This window comes from Acinonyx jubatus, chromosome C1, assembly GCF_027475565.1.
Source record: "Acinonyx jubatus isolate Ajub_Pintada_27869175 chromosome C1, VMU_Ajub_asm_v1.0, whole genome shotgun sequence".
Classification (NCBI taxonomy): Eukaryota; Metazoa; Chordata; class Mammalia; order Carnivora; family Felidae; genus Acinonyx; species Acinonyx jubatus.
In genome coordinates, this window is record NC_069381.1 from 117,115,611 (window position 1) to 117,128,437 (window position 12,827).

Consider the following 12,827-nt stretch of genomic DNA (forward strand, 5'->3'; position numbering starts at 1 on the left):
ACAGGACAGTAAAAAGCCAGAGGGGAGACGGGACAAGACAGCCGCAGGAGGAAGATGAAGAACAAGGAGAGGGGAGACAGGACCTTACACCCAGCTTCCTCAAAATCAGGAAAATAAACCTGGAAAGGACTGGTCGGAGACTGAATCAGGGCCACAAAACTTCAAGGGGGCATGGCGGTGGGTGCCTATGAATCCTGCAGCAGGGGCAGGGACAATAGGCTGAGCAGAGAAGTAGCCCCTGCAGGGGAGGGCAAAGGAAGGAGAAAGATCTAAGGTGATACAGAAAGGGGTAAGTACTGCTCCCAAACCCTCATCCTCTCTGGATATTTTGAAATGCCTCCCAGTCTTCATGAGCAGCTAGCCATCTTTTCCAAAGTCCTGTAACCATTCACTGACGTATACTCATTAGATGTCTGCATTTGTTGTTCCTGAGACCACAGACCGGTCTGTTGAAGTAAGAACAGATTTCACACTCAGGTTTCTCCAGGGTTGGGGTCTCCAGGGGGTGAACTGTGTCTGTGACAGCTCTCTCGTGTGCTGGTTACCTCCTTCCTCTCGCTGCAGGCTGCTGAGCCGGTGGCCCCGGTGTTGCTAATGGTCAGAGTGGGTATCTGCTTCTTGGTCCTCTGAGGGCGCCTCTTGATGGACAGCCCTGTCGGCACCGGGGACTTCAGTGGCCAAGTTGAAGGCACTCATTCTCCGCCGCCCGGGCCACTGTCATTGTTAATATTGCCAATGCCGTGCACCTGGCATACTTACCAATGACGGAGAACTAGCTCGTCTGGTGTTTATGTGCTATTTTCTCGCCTCGTGTTTATTGAATGCCTTCGAGCACCGGACGCTGTGTTAAGCATTGGGAATTCACGGGTGGGTAAGACTCAGCTTTTGTCCTCGTGAAGGACAGGGGGATTAGATTAGAAAAGAAGGTCTAGATGTTTCAAGCTGTGTTCTGAACAATAAGCACGTGGCCTGGAGAGCCTCATTACAAACTGCGATATGGGTATTAATGTCCCCAGGTTTCAAGAGATGAGGTCCACAAGGGTTGGGTGGCTTGTTTAAGGTCACACAGCTGGTGAGCGGCAGAGAGGGTGTCTCTGGCCGCCGGACGTGCAACCACCCTGCCAAGACAATCTGTACTCTGGATGTCATTACGCTCCTGCAAGTTTCAACAAATGGGTTGTGCCCTCGCCTTTTCTTTCTCATTGATGGCAGACGTAGAATGACTGATGTTTATTTTTTCGTTACCTGCCTCCTGCCACCACTTCAAAAGTAGAGGTTGTGCCAACCTTTGTGCTCTCCTGAGCTACCATCACCTTTTCATGCCTTCCCTGCCCCTCCAGGTGAGCCCTGCAGCCGGCCTCCACCCTCCTTCCTCCACGGGCAGAACCTGCCTCCCCCAAGTGGTTATTATTATTATTATTATTTTTTAACGTTTATTTATTTTTGAGACAGAGAGACAGAGCATGAACGGGGGAGGGTCAGAGAGAGAGGGAGACACAGAATCCGAAACAGGCTCCAGGCTCTGAGCTGTCAGCACAGAGCCCGACGCGGGGCTCGAACCCACGGACTGCGAGATCACGACCTGAGCCGAAGTCGGCCGCTCAACCGACTGAGCCACCCAGGCGCCCCCCCCCCCCCCAAGTGGTTATTAAAGCAAAGTGTCTGGGACAGTGGCAGGTGCAAACTCCTCCATGACTCCTGGGCATGGCAGAAGAGCTTTGACCTTGAACTAAAGAGCCTGAAAATCAATTGTTTCAAGACGGTAGAGTGAGCATGGACAGACATTTCCCTTTTTGGGCCATAAGAAGAAAAAAAAATGACAGAAAAGATGACAACTGTGTAACGAGACTTGAAAAGAAGAGTCTTCTTCTTTTTTCATGTTTATTTATTTATTTTTGAGAGAGAGAGAGAGAGTGAGAGTGGAAAACAGGCAGAGAGAGAGGGACAGAGAGAATCCTAAGCAGGTTCCGTGTTGTGTACGCAGAGCCTGAAGCGGGGCTCGATGCGGGACTCGAACTCACGAACCGCGAGATCATGACCTGAGTTGAAATCAAGGGTCGGATGCTTAACCGACTGAGCCACCCAGGCGCCCCCCAAAAAAGAGTCTTCCTGGTTCACATCATGCCCAGTGTCTCCACCAGAAGAAGTGCATGGGAGACCTCAGCGGCAACAGGAAAGTATTTATAATTTGCGCTGCTTTTGGGGATTGTGTGTGAAAAGGGTATGCATTTTTTCACACACATATGGAATATTTACTAACATTGATGTTACACAAGGTTCTAAATCTCTAGGTACCCCAAACATGCAAATAAACTCAGTCCCAGTAAGATGCAGACCATGTTTACCGACCACATGAAAATTGGAAACTAGACATTAATAACAAAAATTCCATTGTCCTCACACCTCTCTGTGTAAGGAAAAGCACACTTCTAATCTCAACTGGAAAAAACCCCAGAATTTTAGAGCTAAAGAGAAATAATACAACTTTGGAGTTGAATAGCAATAAAAACCTTGCATTCTAAAATCTGTGGGTTTCTCCCAAATAAATAGTTATAGACATAAAAACATGTATTAGGAATAAGACAAATTGAACATTGACTTCAACTTTCAGACAAAGAATTGCACTGTTCAGTATAAGAGGTTACTAGTCACATGTGGCCATTTACATGAAAATGAGTTAAAATTAGATAAAATTAAAAATTTAATTCTTCAGCCACACTAGCCAGACTCTGAGGGCTCAGTACCTAGTGGCAGATATAGAACATTTCCATTATGGCAGAAAGTTCTGTTGGAGAGTACTGATCTAGAAAATTTTTTAATTAAAAAATTTTTTTAATGTTTATTTTTGAGAGACAGAGAGAGAGACAGAGACAGAGTGTGAGTCGGGGAACAGCAGAGACAGACAGAGACAGAGAATCCGAAGCAAGCTCCAGGCTCTGAGCTGCCAGCACAGAGCCCGACCCGCGGTTCGAATGACCTGAGCTAAACTGACTGAGCCACCCAGGCGCCCTGATCTAGAAAGAAATTTTTAAATGATAAAGGAAAGAAGAGGAAAGTAACAGAGATCAAAAGTAAAATTTAACGTATAAAACAAACAAACAAAAATGCAATTGCTTGATAAATCCAAAGGTTTGATCCTTAAAAGACACCCAACTAGAAAAACGTGGAGAAAATAACACCAATAAAAAAAGAAATAAGTCACAGACAACTGAAAGGAATGGAAAGGGGGGCATAACAAATACTGATGAGGTTTAAATATACTGGAATACTATGAATAACTTGATGTCAATAGAAATGAAACCAAAACAAGATGATTTTAAGAAGAATAAAAATGATCAGGACTGTCCTAAAAGAAAAGAAAAACTAAAAACATACCAATAACAGTGAGATGAATTGGGATTAGATTCAGCCCTACCCTGCAAAAGGCATTTGGTTAATACCATTTGTGGGTAAATTCTATTAAGTGTTCAAAGAATAAACAGTTTCCTGGAGTAGGCAGAATCTACGGTAAGCTACCTTACTCATTTCAACCCATTAATATATCCGACTCGATTATGATAGAACAGGAAGAGAAGATTATAGATTAAGTTATGATCATTGATGTAAAAATTGAAAACCAAAATATTTCTATACTGAAACAAGCAGTGTATTGAAATATTAACACATCATAGCCAAGTAAGGTTTATCCCAGCAATGCAAAAATGGTCCAATATTAAAATATTTGCCAAAGATATTCACCACACAACAGATTTAAAGTCAGGAGGATATCTTCTATCACTACTGCTACTGAAAACTGTGCTAAATGGTACAATAAGACAAGAAAAAGAAATACAGGAATAAAGAAATAAAAAGAAAAAGACAAAGTATCATAATGATAGGTAATATTATCATCTATGCAAAATTCACAACAAATGAACTGGCGAACTGTTAAAACAAGTACAAGGTTTGAGATGAAAAGAGTGATCAGATAGGGGCGTCTGGGTGGCTCAGACGGTTAAGCATCCAGCTTCAGTGCAGGTCATGATCTTGCTGTCCGTGAGTTCGAGCCCCATGTTGGGCTCTGTGCTGACAGCTCGGAGCCTGGATCCTGCTTCAGATTCTGTGTCTCCCTCTCTCTGCCCCTCCCCTACTCATGCTCTGTCTTTCTCTCTCAAAAATAAATAAACTTAAAAAAAAAGAGTGACCAGATATAAAACCAACATATAAAAACCAATTGTATCTCTATAAAAATCAGCATAATCAATTAGGAACACAATAGGAAAAAAGACAACAAAACTATAATGTAAAACATAATAATGAAAGCAAACAGCAACAAACAAACAGAAAACCTACCGTGTATCTTGGAATTAACCTACCCAAAAATGTATAATAACCCTATGCAAAAAATTATAAAAGTCTTTGAAGAAATTGAAAGAAGACTCAGATAAATGAATTTGAAAGCTCATTACTGTAAAAAATAATCATTTTTTTTACTAAATTAATCTATAAGTTTAACGTAATCCTAATGAGATTGCCAGCAAATTTTTTAAAATAGTTTTTTAATGTTTATTATTTTTGAGAGAGAGAGAGAGACAGAGACAGAGAGCAAGCAGGGAAGGGGCAGAGAGAGAGGGAGACACAGAATCCGAAGCAGGCTCCAGGCTCTGAGCTGTCAGCACAGAGCCCGATGCGGGGCTCGAACTCACAGACCGTGAGATCATGACCTGAGCTGAAGTCAGATGCCCAACCGACTGAGCCACCCAGGCGCCCCGCCAGCAAAATTTTTAATGCAACTTGGCAAATTCATTTTGAAATTAACCCAGAAGGCTAAATGGGCAAGAACTATTAGATAATTCTGAAAAAGAAAAATTATAAGGGAAAATAGCTATCATATAAGAAGACACGATTTAAAACTATGGAAATTCCAACAGTGAGGTACTGAACAGGTTTAGGTAAATAGAGAATGGAATAGAGAGCCTATGTCTACATGGATACTTGTGAGATCTTAGAACTTGGTGTCACAAATCAATGAGGTAAAGAGAGACTATGTAATAGATGGTATTAGGATAATTGGCTAGCGATCTGGAAAAATGAAATTAGATCTTTACTTCATATTGTAAACCAACAAAAATTCAAAGTATATTAAAGACTTCATTGTGGATAATAACACTAAAAAGTATTAGAAGATAACATGGGGGAAAATATTTTTATGGCTTGGGAGTAGGAACGATTTTTAAACAAACGTGAAGAACAAATGTATGGGAATAAACTGATCGATCTGACATCAAAAACCGCAACGTGGACACGACGAAAGAAAACATGAAGTCAAAAGATGTGTAATAGAAAGAAAGGGCATATGGGCCATAGCTATAACAGAGGTTTGATATGCAGAGTGCATGAAGGGCTCCCACAAATCAAAAAGAAAAAAGGCACAATCCAGTAGAAAAATGGGCACAGGGTAGGAACCTGTATTGAAATGGCCTAAATGTGCAAGAAGAGAATAGGTAGCGGCACCTGGGTGGCTCAGCTGGTTGAGCGTCTGACTTCGGCTCAGGTCATGATCTCGCAGTTGACGAGTTCAAGCCCCGCGTCGGGCTCTGTGCTGACAGCTCAGAGCCTGCTTTGGATTCCGTGTCTCCCTCTCTCTCTGCCCCTTCCTTGCTCATGCTCTGTCTCTCTCTGTCTCAAAAATAAATAAGCATTTTTTTTTAAAAAGAAGAGAATAGGTAAAATCAATAGGGCACATAAACTGATAAGAAGGAATTCATTGGACTTAGAAGTGAAATCATGAACCAGATCAGTGGCTCTCAAGCTTTTTGGTCTCGGGGCCTCTTTGCCATCCTAAAAATTATGGAGCACCTCAAAACCTTTTTTTTTTTTAATGTGGGTTATATTTACTGATATTTATAGCATTAGAAATTCTAAGGCTGAGAAATTTTAAAAATACTTATCAATTCATTAAAAAAAAATCCATTACAGTTGGCCGTTCAACAGTGCAGGCATTAGGGGCACAGACTCCTCCCTGTATGTATTTTGATCCCCGGAGGGGCACCTGGGTGGCTCAGTCGGTTTGAGCATCTGACTCTCGACTTCAGCTCGGGTCGTAATCTCGCGGTTGGTGAGTTTGAGCCCTGCACTGGGCTCTCTCAACTCAGAGCCTGATTCAGATCCTCTGTCCCCCTCTCTCTGCCCCTCTCCCACTCATGATCTCTCTCTCTCAAAAATAAAATAAACATTAAAAAACACCATTTTTAACATTTATTTATTTTTGAGAGACAGAGACAGCATGAGTGGGGGAGGGGCAGAGAGAGAGGGAGACCCAGAATCCGAAGCAGACTCCAGGCTCTGAGCTGTCAGCACAGAGCCGGATGCAGGGCTTGAACTCACGAGCTGTAAGATCATGGCTTGAGCGGAAGTTGGACACTTAACCGACTGAGCCATCCAGGTGCCCCAAAATAAACATTAAAAAAATAAATTCAAAAAAATTGACACTTGGAAACCTAACTGCTAATAGCCTGCTGTTGACTGAAAGCTTTACTGATAAAATAGCTGCTTAACACATATTTTGTATGCCATATGTATTATATACTGTATTCTTACAAGAAAATAAGCTAGAGAAAGGAAAAGGTTATTAAGAAAACTTTAAGGAAGAGAAAATACATTTACAGTATTATATGTATTTATTGGAAAAAAGTCTGTGTACAAGTGAATCCACAGGACTAACCCCATGTTGTTCAAGGGTCAAGTGTACATATTAACATAATATTTATATTAATATAAATAACATTTTAACGAAACATAGCTACATTTTCCAAAATGAAAATATTTCAGTGAAGAGTATGATTATTTTACAACTTTTTGCAAATTTCTTTCACTTCCGGCTTACTAGAAAGACAGCTGGATTCTTACATCTGCTTCTGCATTCAGACTATTACACCTCAACATTTAACGTAGTTTCTTGAAAACTCCATTGTGGATTCATGCTGGAGTAAGAGTGACAAAGACAAATCACTTCACTGTGATTAGGGAAAGGATTTGCTACCAGAAACGGTCTCAGGCACTGAGTCCCTGGGTCACATTTTGAGAGGCGCTCAAATAGATCAATGTAGATTTGTTTCTTGTTTTTGAGAGGGAGGGAGGGAGGGAGGGGCAGAGAGAGAGAGAGAGAGAGAGAGAGAGAGAGAGAGTCCCAAGTAGGCTCCCTGGGTCTTGAACTCACACACAGTGAGATCATGACCTGAGCTGAAATCAAGAATCGGTCGCTGAACTGACTAAGCTACCTAGGCGCCCCATGTTTTTAACAATATTTTTTATTCAGTGTTTGAGCTTGGGTTCCACCAAAAGCCTGACGCAGGTCATTTACTTGGGGAAGTGATTTCAGGGATCAGGTGTTGGAAGGCTGAAATGGGGGGGGCAGGGAAAGCAGGTCAGCGTGTGAGTCATTAAACCGATGACTGCTGTGGGCAATTGGGATCCAGTGTAATCGGGGCCCCCTGAGAAACCATGTCGAATATGCCATCGTATTGTGTGCCTGAGACCCAGAAGTGTGGAATATATTGACTCACAGGTTCCCATCTCCCATTGGTCAAGGACTGCCCAGGGAGGGTGAACTCAGGGGCACCTTTGGGTTTACCAATGCACCAGAATGCCCGGGGCAGGCAGGAAGACACTCGAGGTGCAGCTGAGGTGAAGCTGTCAGGCTACCCCTGGGAGCAGCTGGTTGCCACAGCAACCGTGCACAAAAGGCAGGCCAAGAGAATGTGAGATGGGGTCTAAAGGATGTTCAACCCATGATGCGAGGGGGACCAAGTTGCAGAATAATACATACAGCGAGATGCCATCTATGTAAATAACAAAGCCACCCAGAGAATGGTATACATTTTCTTTTTTTTTTTTAAGTTTATTTATTTATTTTGAGAGAGGCACAGATGGAGCAAGTGGGGGAGGGGCAGAGAGAGGGAGAGAGAGAGGATCCCAAGCAGGCTCCATGCTGCCAGCGCAGAGCCCAACGTGGGGCTCGAACTCCAGAAACTGGGAGATCATGACCTGAGCTGAAACCAAGGATTGGACTCTTAACCGACTGAGCCACCCAGGCGCCCCAGCGTAGTATATAATTTCTGAGTATACACACAAATGAATCTATTAAAAAGTATTGGATTTGGGGAGCCTGGGTGGCTCAGTTGGTTAAGCGTCTGACTTCAGCTCAGGTCATGATCTCACAGTCCGTGAGTTCGAGCCCCGCGTGGGGCTCTGTGCTGACAGCTCAGAGCCTGGAGCCTGCTTCGGATTCTGTATCTCCCTCTCTCTCTCTGCCCCTCCCTTGCTCATGCTCTGTCTCTCTCTATCTCAAAAATAAATAAAAACATTTAAAAAATTAAAAAAAAAGTATTGGATTTATACACACCAGAGATACACACACAAGGGAAGAGATCTGGATTGCAGGGGGGGGGGTCATCTAAGAGAACTTTAGGTTTTTCAGTAATTTCCTAACCTTTCTTTCTTCCCCAAGCTTTAAAAACCAAAGGTTAGAAACTCAAAAAGACATTCACTGGAGTTAATTTGTAGAGTTTGTTCCCTTTCTTCACGTTGGACAAGATTGGGGGTCCACACCCGAGCCAAGAAAAGAGGCTCCAAGAGAAAAGCTTGTGGAGGGTGGGGTTCCTACAGAAAGGAGAGAATGGCATTTCTCCCTTAGCTCCATGCTTGCCCCGCGACACCTGAGTGGCTGGCCAGTGAGGAAATTTTGGCTACTGCGTGGCAAGGCTCCATGGCAGTTTAGGATTGAAGGTGAGCAGAGAAGGGCTTTTGCTTCCTCTCTGGAGAATTCTCAGGGTGGGAGACAGACCTGGAGCTGGATGTCAGGTGAGGAGGCAGAGTTAGTTGCCGGGAAAATGCACTTGGGCAAGACAAAGAAGCACATGTTTTCTAGGAACCAAAGGGAGACCCTAGAAGTTGAGCTTAAGCTGTTTTGAAAAAAGCCCACTCAAGAGAACAGCCTACTGTGTGGGAGAAAGTTCCCCGGGAAAAGGCTGTAAAGGGTGAACCACTGGGGACTAGAGAGGGGGGTGTCACAGAAGATCAGCGCATCACTGACATTGAGGAACTTCTTGGGGAGGGAGGTAGACAGGGAGCAAGAGAACAGGACCACCCCCTCCTCCTGTGCTAGCTGTCGGTCAGGTCCGAGCAGGAGGGAGTAAGAAGCTTTGCCAGGCTGAGTCTCAATGTAGACAAGACTGCACTTTCATTGCTTGAAAACACCACTAGGGTCATGGGAGTTCAAAGTGACCGAAAAGCTCTAGGACTGCCTGAGCTGTCATCCGGGACTAGGAAAGGAGCACTGACGGAGCCAAGCCAAAAAACAGCGACGGGAGGGAAAATAGAGCCATTTCTTATTTAGTCCCAATGAGGTGGGCCCATTCAGTCAGTGAGACATTCTTATTCATATTTTAAAATATGCATACTATAGAAAACCCTAGAAGCAAATATATCCAGATGTTACCTGTGATTAGTAGACTGCTGACTGTCTGTTTAACCTCCAGTTGCCTTGTGAGTTTCCTATAAAAACCCAGTTTTGTTCAGGCACCCAGTTCTGTGAAGTCACGTGGTCAGGGGCACTGGGTGGTCTAAGCCTGCAGTTCTCAAAGGGGCTGGTGCCATTCCCGAAGTGTGTTCTGGAAATTGGTGGTGGCGTTGTGTGTGGGGGGAGGCATGCTGCTACATGCATTGGGGTGCAGGAGTGGGGTCTAGGCAATGCTGAATATCCAATAGTGTGTGGGACGGTCTTGAGAAAATGGTCCCATGTCCCATGTGACTTTTTGATGTCCCATGAGACATTTATAGAGGTTAAAAACAACAACAACGACAACAACAACTGTCTCTAAGCCTAGAACTTCACTGCATTTGACATTAAACTCAAACTATCATTTTGCACATCTTTGGTATAGCCCAGCTGCTCTAAGAACACAATTGCCATATAAATCAAGGGAAGATTGCATGCTGTTTTGCTTGAAACTTTATCGAGAGTTCCTCACCATTGTGGAAAATCGCGCTGTTGTGTGGCAATGGCCTTGTGCTGGTTGAGTCATCTCCTGCGTCTGTCTGCATTTGTAGCCGTCACAGCTTTGGCATTTCCGTGTGTAGCTCTAAGTATGTCATGACTCCACCTCGTTCTATATACTATACCGTCTGGGCATCGGCTTATTCAAGGGTATATTCCTTTATTATAAATGTACTTTTAATTTGTCCTTTACGTTACAGTTAAAGCATACTTTGTATTTATAGGTAAGTTATGTTATCTATGAATTTTGTTTCTGGATTGAAAGGAAGTTGTTAGAGAAACAATCGTTTTCAAGAGCACTAGTTGCGTCCGACGGGTTGAGGTGCATGGCTTGCTCTAAGATGGTCAAACTCGTCCCTTCCCTTAGCAGTGCCTGGTTCAGGCATGGACATGTCACGTAATTCTGGCCAGCGGACATATGTGGGCTACATCTGTCAAAGGGCTTCGGGGAAAGGTTTCTTTAGTCCTGAAAATAAACCCAAGGAAGACATGGCTTCTTTTCCACCTCTGGGCATTGTCGTATTTCATCATTTGCCTGACTTTCATCGCCATGAACTTTGGAAGCCTGAGGACCAAGTCCACACACTGAGGCTACAGGGCGGAGGGGTGGAAAGGACCTGGTCTCCGGTTATATGGTTGAGCTGCCCAATAACCAGCCCCCGGGCCGCTCCCCTCCCCGCCCATTTGCATTTAATCTGCGTGTAAATTAGTTGACATGAGGTGGCGCTATGACTGACTGTCATTGTCAGGTTTTAACTGATAAAATTTGCTTCCTGGACAAAGCAAACCAAAACAAAAACAAGCTCCCTGTGGAGGAAAGAAGTGATAACGCACAAGGTAGAAAACAAAAACACCACGAGAGTACTTAGAATGAAATGTCGGCCTCCTCGTGCCCGGCTCCCCCTGCCTCCACCAGTCTCCACTCAGCTCTTTCCGGGGGCAACACATTACCAGTTCTTGCATATCCTTCTAGAAATATTCTGTGCCCACGCAAGCACGCTTCACTTCCAAATGTATCATCGTATATCATAGGTTCCTCCCTTCTTTTTCTTTTTCTTGTCAAATGATTATAGAATTAAGAAAACAAGTATCTGAGATTTCCCTCCAATGAGGCTAATTAGGGAGATAGGCTTCTTGGCAGAGGGGGATGTGGGCAGCGCTGTGGTTGGAAGCTGGCAGCCTGCAGCCAAGTCCTCCTGGGGGTGCCTCCACCCCTAGCCTGGGGCACCCAGAGGGTCTGCAGGGGGGCGGCTGGGCATGGGGAGAGCCCTGGGCCAGGAGCTGCTTCGCTCATCAGAGCCTCAGTGTCCCCTCCTGTGGATCTCATAGCCTCCTCCCTCCCTCCTCTACCCTCCCATTTATTTTATTTTATTTTATTTTATTTTATTTTATTTTATTTTATTTTTTGTATTTTATTTTTCAAGAGAGAGAGTGCGTGCATGGGCATGTGAGCAGGAGAGGGGCGGGGGGGGGGGAGAGAGAGAGAGAGAGAGAGAGAGAGAGAGAGATGGGGTGGGAAGGGCAGAAAGAGGGAGAGACAGAATCCCCAAGCAGGCTCTGTGCTGTCAACGCAGAGCCTGACATGGGGCTTGAACTCACAAACTGTGAGATCATGACCTGAGCCCAGATCACAAGTTGGACGATTAACTGACTGAGCCACATGGGCGTCTGTCTACCCTCGGTAAAATAAATTCATCTTAAGTAAAATTTTAATTTTATTTTAAATACAATGTTAAATTTTAAATAAATAAAATAAAATCAAGCAACACATTTTGCTTTGCTTACTCCCTTTCCTTCCTCTCCTTCCCTAACCTACCTACCAAGTCTCTTAAAACATTCCATCTCCACTTTCTCTGCTCACAGTCATTTCTACCCTCTGTTAGGGGACTGCCCTGGCCTCCTCTCTGGGGCTCTGGGCAGGCGGGCCACCCATATGGGGCTACAGTCGTGCTGCTGAGGCTGGCTGTGGGAACTCTATAGACCTGCTTAGAACTGAGGCAGCATTAGGCCGGGAAGGCCCAGGGCCCAGCCAGCGATGTGGCAGAACCACCCCCCTCCCTCCCCCTCCAGATCCAGGGACCGCACTCTGGGTTGGATCTGGGGGCAAGAGGAACGGGCACAGTAGCAGCCTGGGGGGCACAGTTATCACCGATGGCAGGATCCCAGGGAAAGGGTGCCGTCCCCAGAGAATTCACAGGCCAGTTACAGTGCTGGAGAGTGTTCAACTTTTATGGTTGTTGTCGTTGTGGTGGTGACACACACATAGCATGAAGTTTACCATCTTAACTATTTTTAAGAATGCAATTCAGTGGTGTTAAGTACCTTCACCTTGTTATGCAACACATCTCCAGAATTCTTTATCTTGTAACACTGAGACTCTGTACCGTTAAATAATAACTCTCCATTCTGCTTCCCCCCAGCCCCTGGCAACCACCCTTGTACTTTCTGTTTCTAGGACTTTGACGAGTCAAGTGCCACAGGTAAGTGGTATCATACAGTATTTCTCTTTTTGTGTCTGGCTTATTTCACTTAGCACTGTGTCTTCCACATTCAACCATGTTGTCACAAATAGCGATCTTTTTTTTAGGGTAGAATAATACTCCATCTATCTATCTATCTATCTATCTATCCGTCCATCTGTCTGTCTATCTATCATCTATCTATCATCATTTATCTATCAATCTCACATTTTCTCTCTCCATTTATTCACTGACTGATACTGAAGTTGTTTCGGTATCTTGGCTATTGTGAATAATGCTCCAGTGGGCGTGGAGTGCAGATCTCTCTCCAA